Below are 9,565 nucleotides of genomic sequence, written 5' to 3' on the forward strand. Positions count from 1 at the left end.
TAAAAAGGCCATAACTCGGGTCGTTAGCCCAATTTGGACCCACCTGGGGCCATTTTACTCCGGCAAGTCCTAGCGCACGAGCAGGTCCAGCAGGCCTCCTGGCCTAGAAAGGGCACATTCATGCAGTAAGCTGGTTCTATAGGCTCCCTACCTTAGCTTTTCTCCTGGTGTCACATTTCTCACCTGATTCACCTCTGCAAGAGTATCATGGAAAAATTGCAAACGCACCCACTCTCCTACCAGGAGTTCCAGCAGTTCACTCAAATGTACAAATGAACTAAAGGACACCTCGGGTGGGGAGGGAGGGGGGGGGGGGTAAGGAGGAAGAGAAACACTGGAAGTTCAGCGGATTCTGAAATCCAAATAGGAAAGGAATGTTCAGCGACTTGCCTCAGAGCTAATTTATAACTATTCTCCTTCAGAAAAACAATTACACAGATTGAAATGGTTTCACCTTGTTGAAGAAAAATGTATCCCAAACACAGCAGCTGGCTTCAGTAATTAGTGATTGGGAAGCGCGAAATGTTTATCTCTGAGCTGCAAAAGTGACAAATTATGTATTATGTCTCCTTGGAAGATGACTTTTCACTTTCGTTTTCAGAGCACTGCAGACACTGTGCATTCAAACTCTGCCTTTGCTTATTTAACTGAATGAGAGCAAGTAAAGTTTTCGAAGTAAAATTATTATTTTGAAACCTGCTGTGTACCACAATTTATAGGTTGCTGTGTATATATATAAAATGATGTAATGCCTCCTCTTTTAACCTGTTTAACATTATTTTGGCAATTTTGCCTATTTCTTCCTGTCAGCTATATTTTAGAAAAGGCTCATTTCTGTCCTCTTCTAATGTATAGCAAGGCAATGGTGGAAATATGTCTATGAGCGTGACACCTGGTCTTTTTCTCTGGCTCCTCTCTTTTTTTCTGGGGTGCAGAGGTCGAGATCTTTCCCTGAGCTCCACCTCAAGTGGGTGTGAATAGGGCCAGCCTCACTGTCCCTTCAAGAGACCCATCGGTCCTGGTGTTAACTGTGGGCAGAGTCTTTAGTCCTTTAGGTTAACAGCAGGCTTATCCTTCTAATTATTCTTGACTATTGCCACTGTCCAGTTCCAGTAAAAAGCACAGAAAAGCATCTTCTCTCCTTTATACAAGAGTTTTTCATATGGGGTTGAAGGTTCTAGAAACCAGGTACTTCTGATCAATCCTAGGGTGTCACGTCACCCTTCTACCCAACCCTCCTGCATAGCATGCTAGGACAGTTCATGATGGCATTATTCAGTCACTGGTCGCATTCCTTTTGGGGCCTCAGCTCCGCCCCTCGCTGACATCACTGCCAGGGCATTTCCTCCCAAAACTTCAAAGAGGTGCCTCCACCTGTGTCGGCTCCAGTTGTCTAGGCGTCCTCCTTTGTTCAGTAGGCCTGGGCTGTCCCTACCCCTGGTAAAGTGTGTGGGCTAATTAACAGATGCAGAACTTCTTTCCTACCCTCAGGAACTGAGGGGCACACGGTTAACTACTCGTTTTGTGTGGAGAGGCCTTTGTTTCCTCGCTGGGGAGCAGAGTATTTAACTTGACCCAGCATTGTGACAAAAGGTCTTGACTCTGATCCTGAGCTGAGCCAAAGAAATATGAAATCTCTGGACGACCCATTAGATGTATATATATCTTCGTGGGACATGCACATATGAACTGGGTGCACACTTTTCACCACATTTTGATATCTTGTTGTACTTTGTAGGCCAAAGAGAAGTGAAACTGCACTTTAATGCAGATTTCCCCCTAGATGTATCAGTGCCACTGCAGACCAAACATTGACCATTAATATTATATGGTCTAACTCATTTCAGTTTCTAACCCTGTGGATTCCCCCTACTCCAGACTTCCTGTGTACAATTACCAGGCTGCGCACAAAGGTAGTATGCCATGTGCAGCACGCACACATGTGCACGCACATGTGCACACATGCTCACATGTCACCAGCCAAGTGTCTCTTACCCTAGTTCTGTCACCCCAGTAAAAACTCCAAAACCGTGAGATCAAAAAGGAAAAAACATGGACATACTTAATTGGCGTAACCCAATTACAACAGAATTCAATGCAGTAGCTTGAAAATGTCCGATAGCAGTTTATTAAACCATGTGCCTGTTTAATACTAGGAAGTTCAGCAATTCATATTTTTATCAAAATAGCTGTCTGCTCACGGAGACTAGCAGTTCCAGTTGGCCAGTTGCTAGTGGTGGGCCTGCTGACAAAAGTACTATTTTTGGTGAACCAGTGGTCATAGTTGAACAATTATTTTATCTGTGGGCCCTAAGGAGTTTTTGACATCCTTCTGGTTAGGTTCAGTGGCACCCAAAGGAAGAAAGTTGACTCCCAAAACAGAATCAATAATCTTTTGTTTGGGACTTACATGGGGTCACAAGTGTTCTACTTTTTATGCTTCTAAAGTTTTTATAAAATGTAAATGAGAATGCCTTTTATTCATGTTTTGGTTTTTAAAACATAAATGAAAGACATTGTCATTTACAATGCCACTAGCTGAAACTCTCGGAAATGTGAGACCTGTTGCATTCCAAATGCTTGACCCTCCTGCAGTAAAAGAAACTCATTAAGAAAATAGTGCTTACAGAATAAAGAAGATATACAGTGTAACACCCGAAGTAAAAGGGCTAGTCCTCATGGGAGGTTACAAATTAAGACAAGGTGGTACAAAGGAGGGACTAACAGCCCTATTAATGAATCAGAAGCCAGCATTTAAGAAGGGCACTGAGACAAGCCAATGACAAATATGGGCGGAGTTTGTGCAGGACTTCAAGTCCATTTCCAGTTCCGGATGGCTCACAGAGTATCACATGCGCTGCCTAGGCTTGACCTAAAAATTGCAAAACCATATATTCCTGAGACCCTGGGTAATCAATAGTACAGGAAGACAATGGTTCCCTCCAGGGCATCCCTAAGCCTGAGCTGCCTTGTTATAAGCAATCAACATGTACGCCTGATGTAATAATACCAGAATTTTCTATTGTCAATCTTTACATAACAGGGAACAGATCCAAAACAAAAGAACAATGTAGACTTATTTAAAAATTCATTTCCAGTTTTGACTCATAATTAGAATACAGTTTGGGCAACTAACAATGAATGTCGATCTACATATCATAAGTCTCGACTTTTCGACCCCAGGCATTAATTTAGCAGGTCTTCAGCAGGACAGATTTATAGTACCTGTATAGAGGGCTGTACTAAATTACATATGCAAATGTGCATGTTGCACTTACCACACTAATGGTTTGAAAAAAGTGTACATAATGGCCAATGGGCCCTAAAAAATACAGCGTGTATCTTAAAAATAGACAACATAATGATAAATGACACAAAATATTTTTTCAAAAGCCAAGGAACGTTCGGGCACATGCATCATTCGTTTTTGCATTCGCAAACGGTGCGATTCGCAGAAATCGGCCGTTTGCGAATGCAAAATTGAATTTTGGGATGCATCAATGTCAAACTCAAATTCGCAAATTTAGGAATCGCAATAGTGTTTGCGATTTCTAAATTTTATCGCAAAAATAAGGAATCACAATTTTAGTACCAAAAAGTGCATGCATGAAAAATTGCAATTTGCGATTTTTGTAGAAATCGCAAATTGCAATTCTTATTTTTAGAAGAGGTCTGAGCTGGTGGTATTTTTTTTTACTAACAGTGCATCGGGTGAAAGTGATCAGAAAGGCATATTAGGGGAACACCAATGCATTTTACATCCCTTCACTATGGCTGCAGTCATTGTATTTGCACGTAGGATGAGGTTGAGAGCTGCTAGGAGGAGAAGGATGATTAGTGAAAGGATTTTTAGATTGCGCATTACTTTTAGGGCAGACAGAGCCAGAGATATATGATATATATAGGCCTAATGGTGATTCTATTTTATTTTAGAGTTTATTGCAGATTTGGACCCAATTTTGCAGAGGCAGACACGTAGGACCCAAGCCATTCCTACTCATGTTCAGGTACTTTGTTCGCTCCACCTTCTTGCCTCTGGGTCTTTCCAGGGTGTCATTGCCATTGCTGGTGGGGTCTCCCAGAGTTCATTGTCTAGGTTTTTTAAATAAAACAATGTTGATTAGGATAAGGCATTACATTAGTTTCCCTACAACTGCGCAGGAATTGCTTCAAACTAAGTTAGACTTTTACAACTTGGCACATTTCCCACATGTCATAGGCTGCATAGATGACACACATATTCCTATTTGTCCTCCTTCTGACAATGAGTACATTTTCCGCAATAGGAAATGTTACCATTACCTCAACATTCAAGCTATATGTAACTCCAAAACTATTATCACAGATCTAGTTGCTAGCTTCCCTGGGAGTGCCCATGATTCCTACATTTTTAGACACAGTGCTATACATGGTAGACTGCTGGCTGGAGAATTTGGTGATGGGTATTTGCTTGAAAAGTGATTTTCATGGTAAAAAATTTTGAGTAGTGAAATAATACTTAGCATTAACACTAATAGCTTGTATTCCACCTTTTCTTATACTGTAGGTGATAGTGCTTATGGTGTCAGATCATATATACTTACACCCTATCTGACTCCTACTACTCGCAAAGAGCAACAATACAACCATGCCCATATTTCTACACGCAATGTCATTGAAAGAACTTTTGGAGTAATGAAATCTAGATTTCGCATACTTCATAAAACAGGAGGTGCCTTACAATATCGCCCTGAAGTGTGCTGTAAGATTGTAGCAACATGTGCCATGCTGCACAATGTAGCAACTAAGAGAGGACTTGAATTGGATTTTGAGGATGTCTTGCAAAACAATGACAACCAACCCCAACAACCCCAAGCCAGAATACATGGACCAGACGCTGCAGAGGGAAGGAGAAGAAGGGCAGAGATCACACAACATTACTTTTAACACAGGTATGACACTTACAATGCTGATTGATTTGTGACATGTTCTGTTTATTAAGGTTGATTTGAAATGCATTGAAAATAAAACATGTAGACATCATAATGGCTCTTGGATAAAGTAAACTTGCACATATTGACTTATTGTAAACTTTTGAAAAGCATAACTCTTATGATGACAAATGTATCATGTCACTTTAGGAAACATGCTATTTCCTTCTACCTCTCACCCCTAAGGCTTTACTTGTGAAATTGTCAGTGCCCTTGCTCATGCTGGTTCCTTTGCCACTTTTCCTATTGCTGCGGCGTTCAAGACCTTGGCTACTACTCCCTTGCTCTGCTCCATCTGCCCCACCATAACTGACCGCCTGTTCCACAGGCATGTCACTATTTCTCACAACTGGCATGTTATTAGTTAAAGTCATGATTGAGGACATTCCTCTAGAAACATCCTCACAGCACTTTGTCAGGCCCTTCTGCATGGCAACTGCATTCTTGATAAGCTGCGTTGTGGCCCAGCACATTCTATTCATTGGCCTAGTACATGATTGCAGAGAGATGAAAGACTGGTTTGACCTTTTTGACTGTAATAAATATTGTGCCTGCATTGTTGCAGACATGGAATCCATGGAATCTGCTATTCTGTCAAGTTTTTCTGAGGACACCATATGTGCATTTTCCATGAGGGCAGACATTTTTGATAAACTTGTATTAATGGCATTGAAATCAACACTGATGTTATTTATTTTTCTTTTAATGACCCTAATGTCTTTTCCTTGCAGACGCTGAATTTTTAAAAGCTTCAATTCAACCACACTGGCACTGGTGTCATCATCATTATTTGATCTGTGCTGCCCATGACGTGTCCTGCGCCCGAAAAATTGCTGCAATCTCTGACGTCTGGCAAACTGTCTTTCTGGAGGAGCAGGGTTTTGTGGAGTATTTTGGACTTCAGCAACATCATTTTGTAGTTCATCGCTGTCTGACTCTGGAAGTTGATGTACTCTGTGACGTCGATTACTTCTCTGGACTGTTGGTGAGTATGGTTCAGAACGATTTTCTACTGAATTAAGCAAATCCTCAGTGAAAGACTCAGCAAAGTCTATGAAATGTGTGTCCAGGTCTGCATCTATGGTTAAAAGAGTGTGATTACTATATGTGAAATGTACTTTATGTTGCATTAAATAAAGTACTTCTTTTGAATATCCACTACATGTTTACAGCCTACTTTCCTTGTCTATTACTACATGTATTTCTTTATGTTTTAAGAAAACACATTTAACAAATGTTTTTTTTATATATGTGAAGAAAAAACTACAAGTACCATGATGCATTGCAGCTACTATGAAAATTAGTATTGCACACACATCCAGAGGTAAAACATTGAAGCAGATGGTGAAACAAACCAACATCACTTATGATGTAGTTTAAGATGGCCAGTTAAGACAAACACAGAAAGCATCTTTACCTTGAGAAGTTCCTGGTAGCTCTGATGTGTCAATGTCTATTAATCCAATCACCGCTTCTGTGCAAAGGGTTCCTTCAACAAGATCCTCAAGGGGTGTATTTGGCTTGAGTTTGGGAGGTCCTCCACCAGTCCTTCTGGCAGTCTTAATGCTCGACGGTTGACTAAAGTAGGTCTGTAACAGGGGAGCTGTTTCAAAATCTCAGCAAGGCAATGGCGTGCCAACCAAATAGGCTTTAAATCAAAGAAAGACGCCCCATTCTACTCGGAACCCCTTCTATGCCAAAAAGGGATCCGGTACCAACAGCTTGACAGGTCTGATGAGTAAAGACGCTTTACTCTTAGGACCTGTCAAGCTGTTGGTTTTAAAACAGCTCCCCTGTTACGGACCTACTTTAGTCAACTTTCGAGCCTGACTCTCTATCCCCATTGATGTCTGTCGGAAGCAACCTTCCTATTGATCAATTCTTGGCCCTGATTTACATTGAAGACGTGTCCTTATATTCTAGACCTGGAATCTGCCTACCTACTTCAAAGAGCACAGGATTCCATCTATGTAACCATTGTCCTGATGATGACCTCAAGTCATAACGGTTGAAACGCCGTCGACCCTGCAACGCCATTTGCGGTTTTTCCTTTTTGGTCAACCTGTAAATAATAAATATAATCTCTGTACATAAATGTAAATACTGTATTTTGACCGCTATACACTAATTGTCTATCCTGCGCCGCTCCACGTTGTTATATAATCACTTGTGTCACTGCACCGTTTATTCACTCTCACTTTGCCAGTACACTTTTGGTTGTTTTTGATTACTGCAATTCATTTTGCTTGTGAGCTCTTTATATGCAAAATAATTACCCTGTACTATCCCTTGGTCTCCCTTGTTCTTTTTTCCCGGTGCTATGTGATTAATTAACTCCTGTTGAGACACATCCAATATAAAGCCGACCGTGTAGCAAGACCAGTAAAAGGTCCTGTTTTTATGGGCGTAACAAATGTAGATTAGGCGGTACCAAGAAGGAACTAACAAGCCTACTTACGAATCAGAAGCCAGCATTTATGAAGGACAATGACACAAGCCAATGACAACTGTGGGAGGGGCTTCCAGTGCATTCCCTAAACAGCATGCCTCACAGAGCGAACAACGCATGTGCACTGCCCTTAGGCTCGACCTAAAAACTCTGTAAAAGGACTGAGAGACATTGGTGCAAGCACTACAGTGAGGAGCATAAAGCTGTCTACTGGGCATCCTTAAGGAATTATCATGCTTGAATTAAGACTGCCAAGAAAACTTTTATGGAGGATAGATTTGAGGCTGCAGGAAACAAGTGGTAAGAAGTGTTTAAGAGTGTAAAAATAAAAAATTCTTGCACCTCCTGCTAGAATTTGCCACCTTTTTTTAACATATATTTATTTGATTTTAGAAACACAAAAGAGAAAGAGTACATGTGCCAATGAGTACCATACATTGTTATCGATACATGAGTTGCCGATATTCCATTATTCCAAGACATGCAATTATGGAGCTACACGTTAAGTCAACCTATAATAGGGGAAGAAATGAACCCTGGTGAGGCTAGCAAACAATTTGGAGGATGCGAGGTGTACATTTTGGCAGTGTGCTGTAGGATACTGTTGGGGGGGCACTTGAGAGTAAACTATGATGCGGACTATAGGGATTGGTCCAGTGTCTGGAGGAATGTATGATGCGACATCGCAAACGTATACATCGCACCCCTTTACATCGGTGTCTACATCGCATGCACATGTACAACACAAGCTTTCACCACGCAAACCATTACTTTGTTTACACATTCAAGCGCATGCAAAACACAATTGCAATGCACACAAACACCCTGCATGGTTTAACATTGCGATTTTTTGCCAAATACCACCCTACATAACACAGACTAGCCTAAAGCCTAAAAAGTACCTTACCCTTCCCTAAACCGTAAGCCCTAAACCCTAATACACTATGCCTAACACACTGCCCTACACTACGACCACCAGACAGCCCCCTAAACCCTAAACACTACATCACAATCCCCAGACACTGCCCTAAACCCTAAGCCCAAGCCCTAAACCCTAATTCACAACGGATTCCTGGTGTGCTGACGTGCTGCCGTGGTGGGGCGTGGTTGGCCACGGTTGAGCCGAGCGAGCTAAGCGAGCAAGCGGAGCAAGCAGAGCCGCTTCCAAGTTTCGGGGTTCAAGATTGGGATTGCTGCGGATTCGGCGACCGGGGGCCCGAGAACGGGGCGGAACGAGGCGGCGACAGAAGCAACCAAGTAAGTCGAGGGGTGGTGAGCGGCAGTGCAACACAGCCGTGGGTATGCAGAGCCAAGCCCCCGCTGAGCTCTGTCTGATCGCGCTCCCCCCTGGTTCGCATGGTGCTTTGCTTGGTCTGCTGCCCTACACCGCCCGAATCTATCCCCCGTGTTCACCCCCTGGGGGTCACCGTCGTCGCAGAGGGCATTCCCCAAAGCCCCGGTTGGTGCAAAGGGCTCCAGCTCTAGCTCTGGCCCTAACTCCGCTTAGCTCCGCGTGCTCGCCCCCCCCACCCCCCGTGGCAGCCGACACCCCGCGGGGTCGGTCGCCTAGGGTGCTCTTGGTGACTCTCTCCAGCTCCTCAGTTTTGGCATCATCCCCCTTGCTCTCCTTGCCCCCTCCCCATTGTCCCCTTGGCCTGCGGACACCTGATCGGCGTTTCCACCCATCGGAGATCGGGCCATGAGGTGTCACGCACCCCCCCACGTGGCTTGAGCTTTCACACCGGGGGGGGGGTGCCTCTGTCCAAGCAGAGTCTATCGGCCTCTGGTGTGGTTGGTTCAGCTGACGGGTGGCTACAGGGTGGGGGGCTGGGGGGGAAGCGAGGAGGGGGTCACCATAACGCACGCCACAACAACAGCAATAGCAACAGCGCATGATACTCGATATTTGGTGCTCCGACCTCCCCGACACGAGACAGACAAGCCAAGACCAGAAAACTCTTCAGGGAGACACTAGGGGTCCCTATATCCCTACGTCCCTCACGTGATCATGATCGAGTCAGGAGCCAGCAGAAACTCCCAAGTGCAGGACCCGGGGGGTCCGGAAGAAGGCCCCACTGCATTGATCCCTCCACCAGTGGCCCCTTGCAATCTGCCATTCAACAGAAGCATTGAGATCGGGGAGAGT

The sequence above is a fragment of the Lissotriton vulgaris genome, unplaced genomic scaffold, assembly GCF_964263255.1.
Source record: "Lissotriton vulgaris unplaced genomic scaffold, aLisVul1.2 SCAFFOLD_2323, whole genome shotgun sequence".
Lineage (NCBI taxonomy): Eukaryota > Metazoa > Chordata > Amphibia > Caudata > Salamandridae > Lissotriton > Lissotriton vulgaris.